Source organism: Manis pentadactyla, chromosome 1, assembly GCF_030020395.1.
Source record: "Manis pentadactyla isolate mManPen7 chromosome 1, mManPen7.hap1, whole genome shotgun sequence".
NCBI lineage: Eukaryota > Metazoa > Chordata > Mammalia > Pholidota > Manidae > Manis > Manis pentadactyla.
Genome location: NC_080019.1, coordinates 229,643,882 through 229,666,441, shown reverse-complemented (window position 1 = coordinate 229,666,441; position 22,560 = coordinate 229,643,882). Strand labels below are relative to the sequence as shown.

Sequence of the window (22,560 nt, the reverse complement as noted above, 5' to 3'; positions counted from 1 at the left end):
GCATCCTGGCCAAAATCGCAGGCCAAGCACACCCAAGCATGCTAGGGAGATAACCCCAAATAGTACATGGGAGGAAATAGTAGTTTCCTGAGCCCCTGGTGGGATGAATTTCCATCGCCTACAATGCAGACCTCAGGCCTGGCTGAATCTCTGGTGAAAGCAGATCTGGTTCACACCATGGTGATTGCCTTCCTTGGCCAATGGGCACCTTCCAGCCAGAGAGAGATTTAGAATTAAGTGTGGTACACCTTTGCTGTGGGTCTTAAGAAGTAATTTATTTGTATGTGGAATTTCATGAACTTGTAACGTATGAGAGATTTTGGCCTGTTAAATAGGTAATCTTGTAACTCTGACATAAAATGTGTAAGCCATGTGTAAGTCCAGGGAGAGGAAATCCCAGGACAAAATACCTCTAAAACTGAAATCAGTCAAAGGGAGAAATAAAGTTTAAAACCCATTTATTGCTTGCAAACTGCAGTCCAGTGCCATTTCTCTCTCCTGCTCCAGCAGAAGCCAACCAGCAGTCCCTTTAACCTTTCATATTCAGCTAAGCCCTCAGTTGCCCAGGTAATTACCCACTGATATGGAAATGAATTTGTCTCCACCCCTGAGGAATGCCTATTGGTATGCAGATGTACTAAAGCCATACTTCTCTCCACCCCTGAGGATGCACTGAAGCCAGGAGAGATATTACTACAATTTTACCCACACCATGGATCTCTCCAGGGACTTTAACTGGCTCTTTGTCCTTAAAGTCCAAGGACTGACCCATTTTAGGTGACTAGCAATTGCTGTCCCTGGTAAGGCACTGCTAGGATTTGGTGTATGAAATTGTGTACAGTAAAACTGCCTAAAAAAATCTATTAAGATTTGTGATTTTAGATTTGAAACCTTACTAAGTTTATGTATAGTTTTGCACTATTTATTTTAAAAAACTTGTTTACAAGTTTATTAGGCTTGGAATTATTTACTATAAAAACGGTGGCTTTTTTGTTCAGATGAGTGAAGAACTTTAGAAGGAAATATGGCATATTGCGTATTCAATTATAAAAGAATTAAAAAATATGTGTAAAGGGGCCCATAGGTCCTTGAAAGTCATTATTTAAGTTTGCTCTATGTAAGGTTGCCAGATTTAGCAAATAAAAATACAGAGCCTGGGTATATGTGAATTTTTGATAATTCAACTTCTATTGGGCATCCTATATTTTATCTGGTGATCCTAACTGGACTTACAAAAAGAATAAGAACTTTCATAAGCTGAATTTAAGAGCACAACATTTTCTAAGGAAGTAACCACACCATCAGGGTTCTAGGAAAGGGTTTAGTTCCCGGCATCAAAAATAAGTGAACCTGTAGGATGAGAGGATCAACTAATCTGTTTTTGAACTTTAACTCTGATCATTTGAGTATTAATTTGAAAAATAAAGTAAAGCTCTGAATACTGGTTTCTGCACATAGAAACTGAAGGACTGATGCCATTCTGTAATTAGCACATACATTGCATGGACGTGGACTTAAGAAAAAGAAAAAAGTACATGGAATCTGGAAAGAAAATCCTGAGTCAGATGTAAGAGAACCCAACTAGGGGCAGGAGCTTTGCTAAGTGCTTTCTGGTCCATCTACACCACACTCCCCCAGTCCCTACTACCGTCCCTCCACTTTACAGATGTACAAACTGAGGCTTGTGCCCAAGGATACATAGTTGGCAAGTGGCAGAGCTGGGATTCTTTCAAACCTGGCTACCCTGATTCCTACTAGCCCTCACACTACGCCACGACCTTACGCAAAGCAGGCACAGCAGGAACACGGCACTGGGGGCGGTGCAGAGGAGATGACAGGACGATTCTTTATTGGATATGCTTGGGTATTGTTCGATTGTGTTTTTTTTTTTTTACAAAAACATGTACTTGTTCGGTAATAAAAAGTGCTAAAAGCTTTTTATTCTTTTAAGCAGGTCAAACCCATGCCAACCTTGTGTTCTGTCTGTGTGCAAGTGAGCCGAGGGCAGCTTCCACCAGCCCAGGAGTCACTGACCCCGTGCAGGTGTCGGGGTGATGAGGCTTTGCGGGCGGCCCCGGGGAGGCAGAAATGCTCCACTCACCCATCCTGGTGATGGGAATTGGGAGTAGGCTCCGGGCCTGACTGAACACTCTGAGGTGGCCTTCCTCCTGCCGCTTAGTGGCTGCAGATGACATTTCCTGGGCGTGTACTTCCAAACACTAGTCTGCAAGATGCTTCTGGAAGAAAGGGTAAATATTTATTACTCCTTTTTTGGAGATTTGTAATTCACTTCAGCATATTAACTGTGCCGCAAAGTCCTATAACAAAGCAACTTAACTATGTTGAAACAGGGTGTCCTGAATTTATTGTTCATGGAGCCCTTTTCTTCAAATAATTCCTTTCAGTATTTTGAGTAGTGTCCACCTTGGGAGATGCCATCCGGACTGGGCAGGGACAGTCAGAGCCCTTCAAAGCCTTAAGCTCTCGTCCTTGTCAGTAAGCCCCTGCCAAAGAGTCCCATGCATGTCATATGAATGGGCAGATAAGAAGACCATGAGTTCAGACACGTGGCCTCAAACATCCCGGGCAGCCACAGCCATTCACCACGGGCCACAGCAGTCAGTAGGGCCAATACCCTGGGACAAAGGGTCCCTTGGAATTTGAGGAAGGCAGGATGGAGATTCCAGAGGGGGTGAAAGAGCCACCGACTGAGTCACCCAAAAGCAGGAAAAAGAAATAACGGGCCAGTGGGAAAGTTTCCGAGACTGGCAGGGGACAAGCCACATGACCCAAACAGGTGTTTCCAAGTGATGGATGCCACTCTGTCTGATAATGAATGGGCCTTAGCAAGAATCTTGCAATGCGAGCAAATTGCTTGAATCCAGCTTGGGGTATGGGGTGAGAAAAGGAGGCTTATTAAGGTTGTGTAATTGTGACACACTCACCCTTGTGCATGGGGGCTTCCAGATGCTGGAAGGGGCAGCCTCTGGGTTTTGACCTCACAGTATTTTCCGCACTTGTCCATGTGCCTGGACCTCAAGCAGGTCGCTTCTGAAGGGCAGGCTCCGCACGTCACTGCTCTGATTAGAAGCCTTCTGAAGAGGCGCTTCATTTGGCATGAAGACCAAGCTCCTTCCCTTGGCCTTTACCTACCCCTCTCTTTAAGGTAAAATTGCTCGTTTCTCCTGCCTCCTCTCCCACTGGCCTCACGTTTAAAAATGGGGATAAGAATAGCTCTTACACGGTAGAGTTGTGACAGTTTTGTGGGTTTATAACTAAAGGCCCAACTCAGCGCCGTGTCTGGCGCATAGGGGGTACTCCATTCGCGTGTCATTCTGTCTTCAGAACAAACTGTGCAAAGGGATTGCCAGTCTCATTTTAGAGAAAATTGAGACCCGGCGCTGACTGTGAAGTGACATCAAAGGCAGGAATTCAGGATGAATTCCCTTTGTCAGCTGTTTCTTTGTGGGTACGAAGAGCCTGGTAGGTCCAGGCCTCACCTCACCCACGGCAAACCCTGAGCTGGTGGTGCAGTTCATGGATTAGACCTGCCGGGTGGGGCTAGGGGGAGGCAGTGAGCCATGCAGAGACTCCCCGTGATGAACAAGAGACCCAAGTCTTAAGTCAAGACAGGACCTGGCTCTGCACCATCACGACCCTGCCTTGTTCCCCTTCCCGTAGTCTTGCCCCGGGAGATGGGTGAGCCCACACTCTGGACAGCCTGGCTGGACAAGCGTTCAAAGGATGACGCCGGGGTCATCGCGCCCTCTGCTGGCTGGTGGGGAGCACTGCCCCTCTCTTGGGCGGCCAAGCTCATCTTTGTCCCGTTAAAGCAGCATCTCAGTGCTAGAAGTCTCTCCGGGCACGACAACAATTTTGCCTGGACCCCTTCTTAAGAAGATACCTAGGTTAAGAGGTTGCAGGTAGGCAAATGATGGCACTGGAGCCCCTGGCCCCACAACCCTTTCCACTGGCCCCTGCACCGCACTGGATTCACTGCTTTTCTCTTACAGGTGCAAAGGTGCCAAACACTTGACAGCGCATTGGTATAAAGCTCGCCTTTCCAGGCTGACCGTGAAAGCGGGAAGTAAGGAAACAGGACCAAGAGTTGGAGGGCTGCTCCCAGCTGGGAGCTGGCTGTTTGACCAATTGCACAGTTTCTTGTTCTTTTAAGGGCTTGATAGCTTCTTAGCTTCATTTTCTTTCTTTTGCTTTTTTAAAAAAATAATTTCAAACATGCATAAAAGTTGAAAACATAGCCCCCCAACTCTTACACATGCTTCCAGATTCACCAGTGGACATTTAGCCATGTTTGCATTTTCATCTGCATGGATTTTTTTTCTCCCTGAACTGTGCAAGCGTATAAGTTGGAGACTTGATGACCCTTTACCCCCAAATACTGAGGATGATTTCTCAAGGACAGGTACTCTCTCTTATATAACCAAGTACCCAACCAGAAGGTTTAGCAATGACATGGTATTACCTAATCGACACACCTTGTTCGAATTTTACCAGTCACTGTAATAATGTCCTTTGCACCTGTTTCTTTCTGGTGCAGGATCTAAGCCAGGACCATGGATTGCACTTAAACTGTGCCACCCCTCAGTTGCCTCTAATCTGAGCAGCTCCGCAGCCTTTGTCTTTCACCTGCTGGACATTTTGGAAGTGTACAGGCCAGGTATTTTGTCGAATCTCCCTCAGTTTGGGTCTCTCTGAGTCTCCCTCATGATTAGATCCAGGCAGTTCATTTTTGGCAGGAATACTAAGGTGTCTTGTGGCATTTCTGAAATGAGCTTCTCTTGGTATTACCAGGGAAGCTGGGAGGCCCTGAAATGCAGTAAGTAAATTATGATTTAAATGCTCTTAATCCCAATAGCTAATGTTTATTGAGGGCCTGCTGTGTGACTCTCTTCTCAGCATTTGATTTGGGGGGCGATTCTCTCCTTGGAACAATGGACTGTGGGGTGCTTATGCTGGATGGCAACAATAATGAAACAATACTAGCAGCTACGGGTATTGAGCTGTATTGGGCCCTATGTTACTCATCTTCTCTTCATGTATGAGGTCCTTTGAGCCTCACTACTACCAGAGCACTGCTATTATCCTCATTTTACAGGTGAGGAAACTGAGCCTCAGAGAGGGTGAGTCACTTGCTCCAGTTCCCACAGGCAGAACTGTTCGACACCAGAGTGCAAGCACGTGGCCAGTCTGCTAGACTTTTGCTCCTCTGGCATGTGGCAGTTACAAGGCCCTGCCAGTAGGTCAGCTCAGAATGCTGAAAACAGCCTGCATCTCCACCCCAGATGCCTGGCAAACAGGAACATTTCCTCTGCATATTCTGAAGCCCCTGCTCACCGCACACAGGAGTGTGAGAGCTGGGGGACACCCCAGGCTGGGGGTAGGGAGCCTCAGTAGGTTGTGTGGTGTTCTCTAGGGACAGATGCCCTGCCTGGCTCATCATGCTTTGGACAATTAGTTACAAAGCCATTGAAAACCACACCAGTCCTAAAGATGGGGTGATGAGAGCAGCTATGAGCAGAGGGTATCAATCCCTAACCAGACAGAGACTCACAGATGATTCTGGAAGCAGGGATCCCAGCCAGGAGGAGATTCCCCCTCCACAGACACAGCCTGCTCCAAAGTTTGCCCAGAACCAGACTAAGATCACAGGCCAGTGTCATTCATAACCCACGGGGACAATCCTGCATTTCTCATTTATCTGCTGCCCTCTGTCCCCTACTCTTATTTCTGACATACTTTCAACCTAATAACATATGATAAAGTCTATTTAATCCAGGGTAGAGATGTTTTAAGAAGAAGGGTGCTTCAGAATATCTGGCCCACCATATGCTAAAATGAAATTTGAATTTGAAAAGCTGAAAGAAAACGAAATTTCACCATGCTTTTGGCATATCCCAAATTACTGAAGCAATTTTGAACCTTGATTTTCTTTGATTTGAAACTTGATGGCTCATTTGGATTTATTTTTATCTGAACGTTTTTCTAAATGTCAAGTTCAGAGAACTGGAGCATTTTCTGTTAGAAAATTGCTTCCAGGCCGATGTTGTCAGATTAAAGAAAGTTGGGCCACTGTTGGTTAACCTTCTATGAACCCACAGAGCTTTAAGATACTATACAGCCTAGACTGCTCCAGCTTGTCCTTAAACAAATAATAAAATGTTTAGTCCAAAGTTTACTCCAGTCAAGGTTCAGTATGTAATTCCTACACGAGTCTTCAGATCTATTTATGGGATTAACTGTTGAAAAATCATTCCTTTGGTGTGATGACACATGGTAAACCCATGCGAACACGTGGCACTCACCTCTTCAGTTTTAGTTCAATAATTATGCACAGAACTTTGCTGATCAACACCATACCTTCTGGTCTCTAGACTGTGTATCAGTCCCCCCCACCCCCACCCCCATTTGCAGGAGGACCCTCCCTCTAATTAGAGTTTTCTGGCATAACTTCTTGAAGATCACGGAATATGTTTCTGAGACTATATCTAAATATCCTTTTCATACCCTGGGCAATAATTCCTTTCAATCTGGGAACTTGAACTAATTTTTTAAATTCTTGGGTGGCCTTTCCCTATCTTCTCTTCCTATCCTAGGCTTGTTTTCTGTCTTTGTGAGGTCCTAACCTGACCAGTGGCAGCTCTTTTTCCATGATCAAGATGAAGTAAATAGGAAACTGGTACTTTTCCTTTCCCTCTGCCATCTCTTACCCTTGTATATGCACAGTTCCTTTTTCATTCATCTTGATCCAGATATGAATTTAAAGTAACCTTTTTCCTGTCTTTAACATTGTAGTCTCAGCCATTCTGAGTATTAGTCTCCCTTGCCTCTTTGTTGAAGGGCCAGCTAATCTTTTTGAAAATTTCCATCATATTCCACAAAGGTGCTTGGGAAAGTTTGACCAGAGTGCTAGTTGTGCAGTCACATTGCTCTTTCTAGGTCTCCATTCCCACCCAGGGGCCTCTCTGGCCTCTAGCTGGGCTCCACTGGCATTTTCAACAAATGAGTCAATACAGGAGTGACTGTAGTTTTAGAACCTCCTGATTTTGGAGTCCTTCTTTCCATGATCATATGCTACAGTTTGACTGTACTCCTTAAAACAAAGAGTCAAAATATATCTTACATACCTTCCACAGCTTGGGTCTGATGCATCAACATACACTTGATAATTATTTATTCACAAATATATAAGCAATATTTTGAATTATTTGGAAAAAAGATGTTTTTTCCCTAAAAATGTTAATATTTCATAGATTTTTTAAAAATGCAAGCTCTTTTAAGGTGAGACTTTGCTGTATCTTTGATATTTAATTGCATTACTAGTTATGGCAGCAAGCATCTTCATGGTTAGAACATGGATTTAGTGTTCAGATATACCCCCCTTGGTTTGCAGTCTCACTGTGTGACCTTGGTTAGGTTATTTAACCTCTCTGAGCCTTAATTTCCTCGTCTGTTAAATGGGACTAATAATAGTAGCCACTGCATAGAGTTGCTGGGAGGACTCAGTGACAGCACTGAGCACAGTGTAAGCACACAGGCAAAGCTCTACCCATGGTGGCTAATTACTATTTGCCCGCTCTGTGCCACACATCATGCTGGGCCCTGGGGAAATAGAGTTGGCAAAGTTGCTCACAACTCAGTGGAGTCGAGAGTCCCTGAAATTAATAAATATGTCATCATGTGCAATGTGCCACAGGGGCAAGAATAACGGAAGCATTCATTTGGCATAGGTAATCAGGGAAGGCTGCGTACAGTGGTGACATCTGAATTGCATACTGGGCAGGGGGCTCCGGGTTGGCTCAGAGTTGCCATGCAGTGAATTCCTGGAGAATGGCTTGTGCCAGTGGCTCAGACGCCCAGGCATGCTGCCCAGCTGGCATCTGTATGCACACGGCCGTTCTGTTTTTCATTTTGCTCTTACATACATTTCCATGTGCTGACATGGCCTTTGTACTTGTTACTTACGGTTCCACCGTAGTCTGTGTGGGATCCCTAATGAACAGTTTATGTTATTTTCTTATTATGAACAGATTCTAAGTCCTTGAGCACAAGAAGTGTTCACCCACTTCACCTAGAAGAGAGAGCCTGGCAAGTAGTAGGTGCTCGGTAATATTTGATGAGTGAGTGAGTGAGTGAATGACTGCTGGCCCCATCACTGCCTATGAGATTTTGAGTGAATCAGTTAACCCCTCTTTGCCTCAGTGCTCCCATCTGTCAAGTGGGTTAGCACATCTCGCCCAGCGCCTGTGAGGACCAAGTGAGGTGACGCCCAGTGCCCAGGAGGTAATAAATGTGCATTAAATGGTGCCAACCAATGGCACCGCTCCACTCTGACTGGTATGCCACTGAGTCCGGCAGATGTACACTGACTGCGTGGCAGGGCAAAGCCTCGGGGGCCGTGGCTGCACCTGCTGGCAGAGAGGTTTCACAATTCTTACCTAATGCTGGGGTGAGACCTGTCAGGTAAGGAGTTTCTGTTTGGGGTGACTGAAGGTGCCATTAGGAATGTGGGTGGCCCCTGGGGCTGCTCTGTGGCCTCCCCCCCCCTCCTTGTTCTCAGTGACAGCGCTCAGGGGCATCGCTGGCTCGGGCAGGGACCGCAGGCGAGTCCCCTCTTCTCTTCCTGCTTCCTTGGCTTCACTGGGAAATGGAGGCTTATTAAAGCCTTTTTCCTGTCAGTCACTGGGTGGAGAAGAGTCAGAGAATGGGACTGCCACAGGGAGCTCCGACTCAATGTTCTCTCAATAGACGACTTGGGAGAAAAAAACTCTCTGGATTTAGAAATTCCAGACTTTAGGAGACCCCGGGGCAACAGGCTATGAGTGAAAAGATGAACTATCCCTTTTTAAGGTTTTAGAGAGAGATTTTTTTTTAAATTTAAAAGACAATTGTTTTAAAGTTTTTAAATACACCAGGTAAAGTTTATTGATGGTGTCCAGGGTGGGGCCCTCTAGAAAGTCATTCATTTACTGATTTATTCACCCCCACACAACCTGTGTGGGGATTGTACCCTGAGCCTAGGATTGCCAATGGGAGGCTATGGGGACTAAAAGGCAGGTCAGTCTCATTCCCTGCTGCCTCTGTGGTCCTGGTCTGGGGATGCCGGAGTACAGTAGCTTAGAAAGATTCAAGTTTGGCAGTGAGGGAGAGCCGGGCAACATGCTCTTTGATGAGTAAACCGTCCCTGAAGCTCTGAGCACAATTCCGTGAAACAAAGTCAAACGCAGCTCTTTAATCTGAGTGATGAGGTGGCCAACATTTTAGAGGAAGATGCTCCAACCCAAGCCAGGGAGATTGACTCAAACTCTGGGTGGATTCCAGCAGCCCTGACAGAGGCAGATTTCAAAAGGTGGTTACCAGGGGCCGCAGTGATGCCCGTTTGCCACCTCTCTGGGGCTTCTTGTCCATGCCCCATTCTTAAGCCCCGGGGCCTGCCCAACTCAGCCAAGCTCTGTCTGCCTGGAGGCTTAGCAGGCAGAGGCTGCCTTGTGGTGGATATCAATGGCCGATGGAGTCCTGCTGGTCCCACCTAGGCCTGGAGCAATAGGAGGACAAACAAGCCATGGGCACTCAGCCAGCAGAGACACCCTCAGCCTTAGCACCCATGCCCGCGGTGCTTAACACACAGTACGCGTTCAGTGCACCTTTGTTAAGTGCATGAATAAACCCTTCAGTGGAAGAAGCCCACTGAGCAGCGTGGGCCCAAAGGGGACCTAAGGAAGGCTTCCTGGAGCAAGTGATAAATTTTTTTATTAAGGTATCATTGATATACCCTCTTATGAAGGTTTCACAAGAAAAGCAATGTGGTTACTACATTCACCCATATTATCGGGTTCCCCCCTATACCCTTTTGCAGTCACTGTCTATCAGTGTAGTGAGATGCCACAGAGTCACTACTTGTCTTCAGAGCAAGTGACATTTAAATCGAGGCATGGAAAACAGGAAGGAGTTGCCAGGCCAAACAGGAAAGGAGAGTTCTTGGGGGAGGGAACAGTTTAGTCAGTCAAAGGCCAAGATGGGAGTTCAGCCCTATGCCGTTGGAATGCCAGCAGGTGAGGCTGGAGTGGTGAGATGAGGCCAGATGCTCAAAACGAGGCTTTGTGTGTGTGTGGCAGATAAGCTAGCCTTTAGAAAACACCATCTGAAATTAATGGATGATAACTTTTATGCTCCTCGCCCTTTTTTTTTTTTTTTTTTTGCCAAGTGAGGCTTAATAGTCCTTAAAAGGAAGAAATGCACATCGTGGGGACATCACCAGTGGTGGCTGAATGCCTGTCAAGATGGTGATTTTGCCCCCAGGGCCTTGGAGCCAAAAAATCCTGGATTGGCATTCTCGATTCTGTCCTTTCTCGGCTGAACCCTGGGCAAGCCTCTCACCTTTCCCCTGAGAAAGCAAGCCTATCAGCACGCCTACCTCACAGGAGTCAATGGGACCACCTAGGCCAGGCGGTGGCTTCGCTTGCCTGCAAACCTGTCTGTCTCTCTGAGCCCTGTGGGGGCAGAGATTCCGCCTGAGTCCCTTGGGCGGGTGCCCTGCCCAGCAGCGCCGGACTGCACATAGTAGGTGCACAGTAAATGAAACGACGGCCCGGCGAATGCTGGCGACGCCCCGTGGAGCTGTGGCCCCTGGTTCCGCTCCCTCCACGAGGCTCCGAGCGCGCGCTCCGTAGGGTACGGCCGGGCCGGGGCCGCGACACCGCAGACGCTCTGCTCCCAGATGCTCGGGGACAGGCTGCCGGGTCGGCCCGCCGGGAAGCTAAGTTCTCCCTCCGGCCGAGCGCTCTGGGCCGGGCGCGCGGGAGCTGGGCGATCTCCAGCCGCAGCGCGCAGGCCCGCCCGCGGCCGCCGGGGCGCTGCGCGCGGCCGGACGCGGGCGGGGCCAGCTTTTCTGTCGGCGGACGTGGGCCGCGAGCCGCGCCTTTAAAGCGTCCCGCGGAGCCGGCGCGGGGAACCGAGGGCGGCGCAGGCGCGAGCGCGGGTGCCGGGAGTAAGCCGCGGGCTGGGGCCGAGCACCCGCGTCCGGAACGAGCGGCGGGACCCCAGAGGCTGAGGTCAGGTCAGGGGAGCGCGGGCGGGGCGGGGGGTGCCCCCAGAAGGGGTGTCCGGGGCTCCCTCCACTTCGCTCACGGGGCCAGGACAGGTCGGGACCTGCTCCCCCGGGTCTGCTCCGTCCGCCGCCCCGCCAGCAGCCCCTGCGACGCCCTTCTGGTGCTTGGATGGCTTTGCCGTTCCCGAATCCCGGTTCCCCCGACCTTCCGGGGCCGGGCTGCCTGCCGCCCTAAGCCCCGCCGCAGGTGAGGTCGGGTCCGGGCCCTGCAGCCTCTCCTCCTGCCCCGCCTGCACCGGCACCAGCTCCGGGGTGCCTCTCCCAGCGCCGTGGTGGTTTTGAGGCTCCCGCACCCTCGTGCCTCCCACTTCTGGGAAAGGGGGCTGCAGCTCCCCCTCCCAGTCCGTGTCACCTCCCCGCGTCTGCCCCAGAATCTGCACCCCTCAAGACCTTTCCCAGCCAGTGGCTACCCGCAGCAGCCCTTCAGCTCCCCTCTCCCTCAGCTTGCCCCAAATCCCTCGCCCTTGGCGCCCCCTTCTCCCGGCAACCCACGAGTCTGGAGGCTCTCCAACCATCCTGACAGCCGGTGCCACCCGCAACCCCAGCATCCCACGCCTACCCCTTCCCTATTTTTTTGGCAGCGCTGGAAATGCGGATTGTGTAATGCCCGCTGCAGGGCAGAGCACGTGCACCCCTGATTTGCACCCCTGCATCCGCAGACGAGTGGAGGCGGCCAAGCTGACGAGTGAGATAGGGAGGAAGAGGGTGCCGGAAGGTCTAGAGGCTGTGCATCCAGGGCTGTGTACGTTGAGCCCTTTTTATTCCCCAGGGGCTGGCTGGTTAAGAAGAGGTCCCAACTGGGACTGGAGGCCAGCATTCGTCTCACCTCTTACCTGCTCAGAAATCCCTAATGGCTGGCTGGGAATTAAAAATAGTTTGTTATTAATAACAGCTGACAGAATAAGCAAGTCCTGGGTGCCAGGCCCTGTCCTAAACTCCTTTAAAAGATGAACCACCAACAGCCACGTCAGGGAGGTACCAGTGCCCTTGCCCATTTCTCAGAGGAAGAAGTGGGGCTTCCAGAGATGGTCCCTTCCCAGGACACACAGTGAGTCAGACCTCAGAGCCCCCATTCTGAACCATTAAAGTTATTTTTACCTAATGGTAACTAATAACTTCTTATCAGCAACATTTTTTATAATACAGAAAGTTAGAAATAAGACAAATTAATAATCTGTGTTCTTAGGCACCAATTTGTTTTTCTAACGTTAGGTTCTCAGGCCAGTAAGGGGTCCTGGGAGTCCTCCTAGAGAAGACTGGAGCCCAGGGAGGAGAAGGGACTTGCTCCATGCCACCCATGGGATGGGATGCAAAACAGGCCATGGGATGGTCAATGGGTACCTCCTGGGCTCCGTATGCTGCTCCAGCCCATCAGCCTAGGCCCCTGGAGACCCTGCCCTGTCCCCACTTTGCATCCTGACCTCCCCCTTCCTCCCTGCTTCCTTTGCTGTAACCAGGCCAATCAACATGCGTTCTGTCCCTCTGCTGCCCTGTTCAGGCTGTTCCCTCCTTGGGGCATGCCCTCCTTGGAATCTGATATTTCAGTCTTACCTCCCCCTTAGGCTCCAGCTCGGCTGTCCCCTCCAGAAACACTCTGCTGACTGTTCCCCTGCCCCCAACTGAGAGCTGTTCCTTTTTCTCCTGGGATCCTGTAATTGGGATCCGCTACTTTCTACCCGCACAGGGACATTTTGGAAATCCTACCGCATGTGTTTGCCTTGTCCTCTTGAGTGTAGCTGTGCTGGCAGAATCAGAAGCGCACCCCAATACCCTTCTTCCCACCTGCCTGGTGAAGCCCCAGCTCAGAGAGAGAGAGAGATGGTTCCTTGGAATATGGGGGGTAGGTGGTTTCCAAAGTAGGAATAGGCTTGGGATTTGTGAAGCCTGCAGGACCCGAGTCCCTTTATTGAAGTGCAGCCTGGTCACAGGGAGTGTGGCTCAGCATGGCACCTAACACTGTAATTACATGTTTGGTTTTGTTAATAATCCAAAGGATTCCCACCAGAAAGTAAGAAAGATTTGGGTCCTAATTCCACCTCTACCTCTTGCTTGCTGTGTGGCCAAGGGCCAGTTATCTAACCTCTCTGAGCCTCCACTTCTGGCACCCGCTTCAGAAGGCAGTGGTTTAGATAAAGCACAGAGCCCGACATGAGTGGTAAACACTCAATAAGCATCAGCTATTATGAAGAGTGACTGACAGCTGACCACTACTTTGAATCACTGGTGAAATACTAAATTATCATCTAAATGGCTCACAGTGACTCTGTTTAGAGGTGGGCCGACGGAGTTCAGCCCAAGAAGATGTAAGCATTTTGTGTACGTTTGTGCTTAGAAAGGCCAATGAGGCTGTTTAAACTCTAAACCATCCATTGCTCTTGCAATGAGGCAGATTGCCTTTCTATATTTAAGCTTTAAAAGTTCATAAGCTTTGAGTTCTGTGTGATTCTGCACACCTAGAGTGAATGTGTGAATACAGTTTGTGCAATTGTAAGTACTTTTGAAACTTGATGATAGGAGGGGGAAAAAAACTTGCTCTTAGCCGTGACCTTGATTTGCTGGGTGTGGTGGTTCAGGCCTATCTTGGGGGCAAGGGGTTCGTATCAAAGGTTATCTTTGGATTTGGAGGGGAAAAAAATGCAAGGGTGAGTGTTTTATCCTACCAAGCTAGTAAGTAAGCACCTAAGAGTCAAAATCAGATCCCCTGCATCATGTTCTTTACCAACTCCTGGTTATTTTGGTGACTAGAATAATTATTACAGTGATGAGCGTTCAGTAGGGCCAGGGTGTACTCCTCAAAGCTAAGTGTTTGCACTATGCTGGGAGGCTAGTTCTGCAGGTTGAAAAAAAATTATTTAAAAATTTCTCCTAAATTGATTCTTTATTGAAATAAGTTATCAACCTGTTTGATAATTTAAAGGCTGTTGCATTTAAACATTGTAAGGCACACCTTTTTGTAAATGTCACAGTTTTGTGGAGTTTAGCAGGCTATGAGACTTTTCTTAATTTCCATGATACTGTAAGACAGAATCGCTTCTTGTACTATCCAATACTGTGGCCCTTTAAATTCAAAATAATTAATATTAAATAAAATTCAAAATTCTTTTCTCCCATCACACTAGCCACATTTCAAGGGCCAGATAGCCACCTGTGGCCTGGGTCTCCCACATTGGCAGAGGAGATAGAGAACATTTACGTCTTTGCAGAAAGTTGTGTGGGATGGCGCTGTTTAGATCTGTAAAGCCGTGGCAAAGCTGCTCGATTATGGAGTAAGTTCCATTCTTTCTAGCAAGCCATCTGCAGGCCAAGAAATGGGGTGGGCAGAGGATGTTTCATTGATGAAGAACACGGATGTTATTAAATCCCCCTAGCCTCATTTTGGCTGTCTGGCTCACTGCTTTTAACACTGTCAGATTGCAACAATGGGGGAGAGGGTGAAGTCAAATGAAGTTTCTCCAGCAGTGCGTCTCCACCTTGACTGCCTGCTAGAACTGCCTTTGGAACTTAACATTTTATACCCATGCCTGGCCTCTGTTCCAGGCCAGGTGAATCTGAATCTCCGGGGCTGAGGCCCAGGAATCTGTACTTTTAAAAAGCTCTCAGGGGATTCTAATGCGCAGAACAACTGCTTTCAAGACTGTGAAGTTAAAAAAAAAATTCCCTGAGGACTAGAAGGCAGTGTTTCAAGGTAAATACAGTGAGTGGCTAAGATGTTCCTCGATTTACTGCAGTAATAAATCCAGGGCTGGGGTTGAGTGCACCCACTTGCTCTAGAAGAGTGCTCCACTGAGGTCATCTTTGCCTCCCAGAGGGCATTTGGAAGCATCTGGAGACATTTTGGCTTGTCACAACTTGGGGGTAGCATCCAGTGGGTCAAGGCTCGGGATGCTGCCAGGAGCCTATCATGCACAAGTCAGGGCCCTGCAACAACAAAATTGTTCGGTCCCAAATGTCAACCGTGGCACAGTGGAGAAACCTGATCTGGACATAATTTTTCCAAACCAAAGTCCTCTCTTAGCTTGGATGTAGTTGCCTCTTCAAAGACGATCAAGGTACTCTCCTAAAGCAGAGCCTCAGAGACCCTCTGCATCATATTCCAGGCATCCTGATCCTGGAGGCGGTGCCTGTGGCTGGATGCACTGGGGCTGAAGCAAGCCGCCCACTCGGGAACAGGGCGGCCCGCCTGAGACGTGGGCAGAGGTGCTCTTGTTAAGGAATTACCTAGAGCAACAGCAGCAGCCTTTGCTCTGAAGCCGTATTCCAGAAGCTGTGGCTATATGGTGGCTGGTATTGGGTGTTTTCCTTGTGATGTACTTGGAACAGGATTCAAGCCTTACTGGGGAGCTGAGCTATGGGCTAGACTTGGGAGTAGAAAGGTAACAACACAGACCTACCTGCAGACCCAAACACCTGAGCATCGTGGCCCTGCCGGGTGACAGGTGTGGCAGGGCCCCCAGCCTGGCCCGGGAGAGCAGGCACGGTCCTCCCTGCTGTGCCAAGTGAGCACCTGGTGTCCGCCAGTCACTGCCTTGAGCCGTCTCCGGGCACCGTCTCATTTGTCCCCACAGTGAGGCAGCGTCAGTGACTTGTCAAGGTCATACAGCTGATCGGTGGCCGAGCATAGGTTTGAACCCAGGTTATGGAGCCATGAAACTGAACCCCCAGTAGCATTTACACAGGGTGACGCTTTCCCAGCCAAGGCTTGGAGCTCACCAGGCAGGAGAGGGAAAAGGCATGCCAGGGCCAAGGAAGCGTGTGACACAAAGCCTTGGAGGTGTGAAAAACATGACGTGTCAGGGATTGTAGATCATTCAGGGGAAGAAGAGGAATGGGGAGTGTGATAGAAGTGGGTGATGTCTGAGAGGTGGGAGGCACCAAATCCTACGTGGTCTTCCGTGTCGTGCTGAGGGTCACTGTGCACCACCAGTGGACTGGGGGATGGAAGAGAAGAGCTGGGTGACATTAAGCAGCTTGCTTGCTACCCTCTCTGGGTCTCAGCTTCCCATATGGACCAAAGTCCCTAAGACTACATGACCCTGATGGGGAGCATTCATTCTGTTGGTGGCCGTAACGAACAGAGTGAAAGAATGGCCTGCTGTGGCCCTGTGATTCATGCCCTTCCAGCTTACTGTTTCCTTTTACCGAGTGCCCGCCAGGGGCAGGGCAGAAATCTCAAATGCATGAGAGAGCATTCTGGCAAAATAACCCTGCGCACAGAGAATGAAGTGGGCCCTGTGGTGGGGCTGCTGAGGGAAGGTTCTCTGAGGACCCATCCCAGGTCTGCCAGAGGATTTGTAAAGGGGAACCTGGGCTAGGTTGAGGGTATCTTCCAGGTGGAGAGAGTAGGGGGCATGCAGAAAAATAGAAAGCCAGTTCAGGTAAAGACACCAGACGGCCAGGTCATCAGCGTGTCTCGCGTCTGCGTCCCCCCCAGGATTCTCGGCTGCAGAGGGGCAGCAGAAGTCATCATAAGAGGGCAATACTCATTAAAGCCCTTGCCACTTGCAAACTTAGGTCCCTTTCCTCCTGCGTCCCCTGCCCTCTCCCCCCGGCTATTTTAACCCCGGCATCAGGCCAGCTGCCAGGAACATCCACAGCTTAAGAGACCCATGAGGAATCAATATGATATTCTTGCAAAATTCCTCTTTATGATAGCAATGTGATAACCAAATTTTAACGGGAAGGGTTTATCATACTATGAGACAGTCCACATGAGAGTTATATTTTCTCCGAAGAGTTAGCACAAGATTGCCATTGTAACCTGGATTTTGTTCAGTAACTACTAGTGCCTTTAAGATAGATTTGATTTTTTTGTGTTTATACGGATGGCGTTCTGAACAAAACTGCATTTTATTCTTAACTATGAAAATGTGCGAGTGGCTTTACCACATGCCGCCCTTCCTAAATGCTGATTCTCCTGCGTTACAGAGATCTCTGGAGAAGGGATTCTAGCTAGAAAGAAGGTGGGGACAACTCACAGAGGGTCCTGGACCTCCTGCTGGGAACCAGAAATCTTGCCGGCTAGAAACCTGGCAGCTGTTTATTTATAACAGGGCTCCTTTTGTTTAACTCCGGCTTTGTTCCTGCAGTTAGAAAATACCATAGACCAACTTTATCTCCTTTATAAATCCTCTTTAATCTCCTTGCTTTTCCTTTTCCTTAGGAACATAGATGCAGGCAATGCGAGACTGCATTTGGCTGCTGAGGTTCTATTTTAGGCTCCCTGCCGTGGCACAGCCCTGTAGAGGGCTACTTTAATTCCTTTCAGTCATGTGGAAAATAGTCATTTATGTGATGCTCTTTCTAGCACTTTACCTCTAAGACCTCAGCTGATGACAGCGTGTGCATTTATTTGCACTAACTCAGAGAGAGGTGCTCGAATCAGAGCTTGTTTTGGGCTCCTCAAGAGCCCGAAGACTGGGGTCCTTGGAGGTAAGAGGCTGAGTGGCTTTTGGCCTGCCTTTCATCCAGGAGACCGGCCTGTATTTCTGTGGTAAACATGATTTCAAGCAGGTGGTTATTTCAGATGATCACCGTAGCCCCCACGTTGGCCCCTGAGGCTGATGTTCTGAAGGTGTGAAGTAGATCAGGGCACGTGTTCCTATTCACTGCTTTGCTTCTGGGCCAGTACGATATTTTGGATGACATGCCGCAGGGTGCATAAGCCACCTGCCTTCCGGCTGAGTCCCCGATGGAACGCCAGCCTCCCCCTCCTCTGCCTCGTCTCACCTCCGGAGGATTGGGTAGCAGGGTTTTCTGGTTCTGATGCTCTGCCCACAGGCCAGACTGGCCAGGCTATTTCCTTGCCTGTAGTGCTGCCCCAGGCGGCAGAACCAGGGAGGGGGCTGTGGGCTTGGCTGGTTCTTGAGCAAGAATGCCCATGGGGAACCATTTTCTAGTGTTCTGGTGTGAAGCAAGCAGGACAGAGTGAATCTTCTATCAGTTCCTTTCCCTTAGCAGCAGAGGACATGCGAATTTCTGGCTTATTCTGGCAGTGAGTGTGGTTCCAAGATGGGAAAGTCTTATCTTACCTCTTACAGTGCTGAGCTCTGACCCTTGAGGACTGAAGTTTCTGACTTGACCTTTAGACAGCCTCACAGGGCAGGAGTCCTCCACGTTTCTGTTTCTTAGAGAAACAGCTAAGGTTTGGTTGCTGTCTCTAATGGGTCTTTGTAACTAGCACCCCGTCCAGGACTGGCCAGTAGAACTTGCACTATTGAGAATGAAACGATCTCTAGTTTTGCTGTCCCACATGCGAGCCACTAGTTGCATGTGGCTATTGAGTACCTGAAATGTACCTAGTATAGTTGAGGAACTGAATTTTAAATTTTATTTAATTTTGATCCATTTAAATTTAAACAGGCCCTTGTGGCTAGTGGCTACTGCATTGGACAGCACAGGATAGACCATTTTATTTGAGGAGTTTATATTATATTTTTAAATTAAATAACCTTACATTATACATGCACGTTGGTAGCAGTTCAAAAGGCACAAAAGGGTATCAGTGAAAAGTCTCCCTCATCTCCCCTAGCCTCAGTTTCCCTTCCTAGTGCCAGCCATGATGAGTTTCTTGTGTATCCATCCAGAAACATTGCACACATGTATAAGCATGTCATATTTCTCCCTCCGTCTCTTTCCTTTAAAGCAAGAAGTGTTATTTTATCCACTCTCTACTGCTCTTTGCTTTTTAAAGTTAGCAATGTACCTGGGAGGTCATTACCCGTAGAGACAAATTTAAAACTAAAAACTAAATACTCCTTATTTTAGTGGCTTATATTTAGTTTCATTTTTATTTAGTGGCTATACATATTACTCCTCTATAAAGCTATACCAGCATTTATTTATTTATTTACGTATTATTGATATACCCTCTTATGAAGGTTTCACATGAAAAAACAATGTGGTTGCTACATTCACCCATATTATCAAGTCCCTACCTGTACCCCAATGCAGTCACTGTCCATCAGTGTAGTAAGATGCCGCAGGTTCACTATGTGCCTTCTCTGTGCTACACTGTCCTCCCCGTGACCCCTCACCCCATGTGTACTAAACATAATACCCCTCAGTCCCCTTCTCCCTCCCTCCCTCCCTCCCCAGCCGCCCTCCCCACCCCTCCCCTTTGGTAACTGCTAGTTCCTTCTTGGAGTCTGTGAGTCTGCGGCTGTTTTGTTCCTTCAGTTTTGCTTCATTGTTATACTCCACAAATGAGGGAAATCATTTGGCCCTTGTCTTTCTCCACCTGGCTTAGTTCACTGAGCATAATGTCCTGTAGCTCCATCCATGTTGCTGCAAATGGCTATACCAGCATTTATTGAACAGGTTTCCCCTATAAGTGGGCATGGAGTTATTTTGAATTTTGCCAAGATGAATAATACTGTAACAATCTTGCACAAACATCTTTTCACATGTTAGGTATAAACATAAATTCCTAGAAGTGAGATTGTTAGGTCAAGGGTATGTCCATCTTCCACTGCTGCAGAATTTGCCAAATTGCCATCCATAGAGTCCTTGATGGGAATGTAAAGTGGCCCATTATTTCCCCCACAGCCTTAGCAACACAGCCTGTTAACTTTGTGTTCTTTGCCACTATGGTGAATAAAGATCACAGGCACCTTGTGGATTTAATTTGCATTTCTCTTATTAGAAGTGAGATGGAGCATCTTTTTATATGTTTGAGTCATTTGTATTTTGGTAAGTTATCCATTCAGATCATTTGCCTGTTTTCCTATTAGATTTTGTTGTTGTTATTGATAGGAGCCCTTTATACATTAAGGAAATTAAGTCTGTTGCCTCTGATATTTTGTTTTGTTTTGTTTTTTTGTTTTGCTTTCTTTTTATTTTTTTTAATGACCAGTGATGTTGAACTTTTTGTCATATCTTTGGCTTCATATGTTTTTCTGCATATATATATATACACACACACATATTTTTTTGGTGGGGGGGACTCAATGCACAATCATTAATCAACCCCAAGCCTAATTCTCAACAGTCTCCAATCTTCTGAAGCATAATGAACAAGTTCTTACATGGTGAACAAGTTCTTACATAGTGAATAAGTTCTTACATGGTGAACAGTGCAAGGGCAGTCATCACAGAAACTTTCGGTTTTGATCACGCTTCATGAACTATAAACAATCAGGTCAGATATGATTATTCGTTGGATTTTTATACTTGATTTATATGTGAATCCCACATTTCTCCCTTATTATTATTATTACTATTTTTAATAAAATGCTGAAGTGGTAGGTTGATGCAAGATAAAGGTAGAAAACATAGTTTAGTGCTGTAAGAGGGCAAATGTAGATGATCAGGTCTGTGCCTATAGACTAAGTATTAATCTGAGCTAGACAAGGGAAACAAAACATCCACGTATGCAGAAGATTTCTCTCAGAACAGGGGGGGTGAGGTTCTAAGCCTCACCTCTATTGGTCCCCAATTTCTCACCTGATGGCCCCCCTGCGACTGTGCCTGTCTTAGGTTGTTCCTCCCTGGAGGAATCTTACCCGTCTCTGGCTAACCAGTCATCTTCCGGGGCCATACAGGGAAATGTTAAGTTGGTAAGTGAGAGAGAAGCAATATTCTTTGAAAAGGTTAGCTTTTTACTTCTTTGCAGATTTATGCCCTATGGCTTCTATGCCCAGCCTTGAGGTATCTTTACCACTTGGAAGAATTATGATACTCGGTAATTTTCGATATGATGTTGCCTCTGATATTTATTGACAAATTTGAATCTTGTTCCTGGTATCTCTTTCCATGTGGACAATTACAAATATTTTTATCCAAAGACTTTATTAATCATTTTGTTACATCCCAGCCCTTCTGCCACCAGCCGCCTCAGGAACCTTCTCCGTCTACCCCAGGGATGAGGCTGCTCTGGGTTTTATATCTTATTTGCAAAGTCTGTCCCCGTGGAGATATTTTAGAACAGAGTTCTCAGGTTTTCTTCTGGAACATTCATGGTTTTATTTTTCTGATGCCTAACTTTCTGCACCCTCTGAGAGAATTTGGGGTTTTGCGGATTTCCTTTCCCTCACCTGGCCCCTCCTTCCCCTGCCGTTGGGCCTTTGCCGGGGCCTCCCTGCTCTGTCCAGCCCCATTTTTGAGCTGTGAGGTCCCCTCGCTGGCCTCTGGTAGAAGCATTATCCTTGCTTGTCGGTTACCACCTCCCTCTCACTCCTTTATTTCTGGGGACAACTTTTAGGAGAACCCTCATCCCAGATGGAAGAGGAGAGTTTTCACCTTTGTTTGCAGCTCTTACGTCTGTAGGCCTCAGAGCCCCTTCCGCCCTAACCCGCTCCCCGTGGTTCCTTTCTCACCCGCGCAGTGCAGAAATCACCAGCTCACCCCCCGGCTTTGCGCGCCCCCCACGGACTTCCTCCTTCACGCCCTGCTAGGCCCAGCTCCCTGTCGCACAGGCTTCCGCTTTGTGCAGGTCGCTTAAGCTGCAGCGTGTTTGCACTTTGCTTGAGCCAAGGAGGACAGCGCTCTGCCTCCAGCTGTGCCAGCAATTTTGCCTGGCTGTTAGCACTTCATTCATATTCCCTAATATGATTTAATACTTTGTCATTTCCTTTCTTGTGATTCCAGAATCTCATTTTCAGCTTCTGCCAGAGCCAAGAGCTGGAGCAGTTGAGAAAAAGAAGGCTGCACTCTTTGACGAGTGAGTAGAGATTTTTAACACCACAGATTACAAAAAAAAAAAAAAAATGGAAAGCAGCCCTTAATGAGCCTGACCTCCTCTGGAAGCTTCCCAGAAACCCCTCTGCAGGCCGGCCTGTGGTGGGTGCTTTCTCTGGTTTCGGCAGGTCTGGTGGGAGGGTTTGGGCACCTGAATCTTTTCACAGTTCAGGTAATGCACCCCCAAAGACCCCTACAAACAGCTGCAGGCAGTTCTCAAAGACAGTGCCAGGAGCAGGGCTCTGAGATTGAAGAGTCCAGAAGACCCGGGCCTGTGGGGGCCTGTGTGACACTCGAGTCAGCCCTGAAGGGAGACAGGAGCCCATCAGGCAGCCAGGACATGAGACGTGAAGGGGTAAGGAAAGGTGGAGCATGTGGTTGTATGGGGCTTGCATGGGGACACAAGTTGGCTATTTGGGGTATAGGCAGAGATGGGGAGTCTGGACCAGGAGGTTGAATTGGGATCAAATGGAGTGGTCGGAGGTCACATCAGGCTGAGCAGCCTCATCCTGGGGGTAGACGGAGAAGCTTTCTGCAGCAGCTGGTGGTAGAAGGGCTGGGATGTGGCAGAAATGGGAGCAGACAGAAATGAGGACCTGGACCTGGGCTGGTGGCCGAGGGAGCTGTGGACTGACCCATACAAAGTCTCACGCCTGGTGGGGAGTTTTCTTTCCACCCAGCATTCCTAGTAAATGTTGAACCAAACTGGCCTAAGGAATTGGTTGCAACAGGCTTTCAGGGGTATAAACCCCCTAAAGCTG

The 22,560-nt window shown here is 48.1% G+C and overlaps 1 protein-coding gene across 4 annotated transcripts in view; it reads left to right on the top strand.

The window, feature by feature from the left end:
* The first annotated feature begins 10,933 nt into the window (after positions 1-10,933).
* Positions 10,934-22,560, top strand: part of ABHD6 (abhydrolase domain containing 6, acylglycerol lipase) — a 48,560-nt gene continuing 36,933 nt past the window's right edge. Inside the window, exons 1-2 of one of the 4 annotated variants that reach the window (XM_036877770.2) lie at positions 10,941-11,069; positions 21,710-21,782. The gene's annotated coding sequence lies outside the window, so the exon portion shown is untranslated. Of the gene's footprint in view, positions 11,070-11,100; positions 11,868-11,918; positions 12,174-21,709; positions 21,783-22,560 lie in introns of those variants that run through there. The other 3 variants (XM_036877773.2, XM_036877772.2, XM_036877777.2) reach the window with 3 other exon arrangements.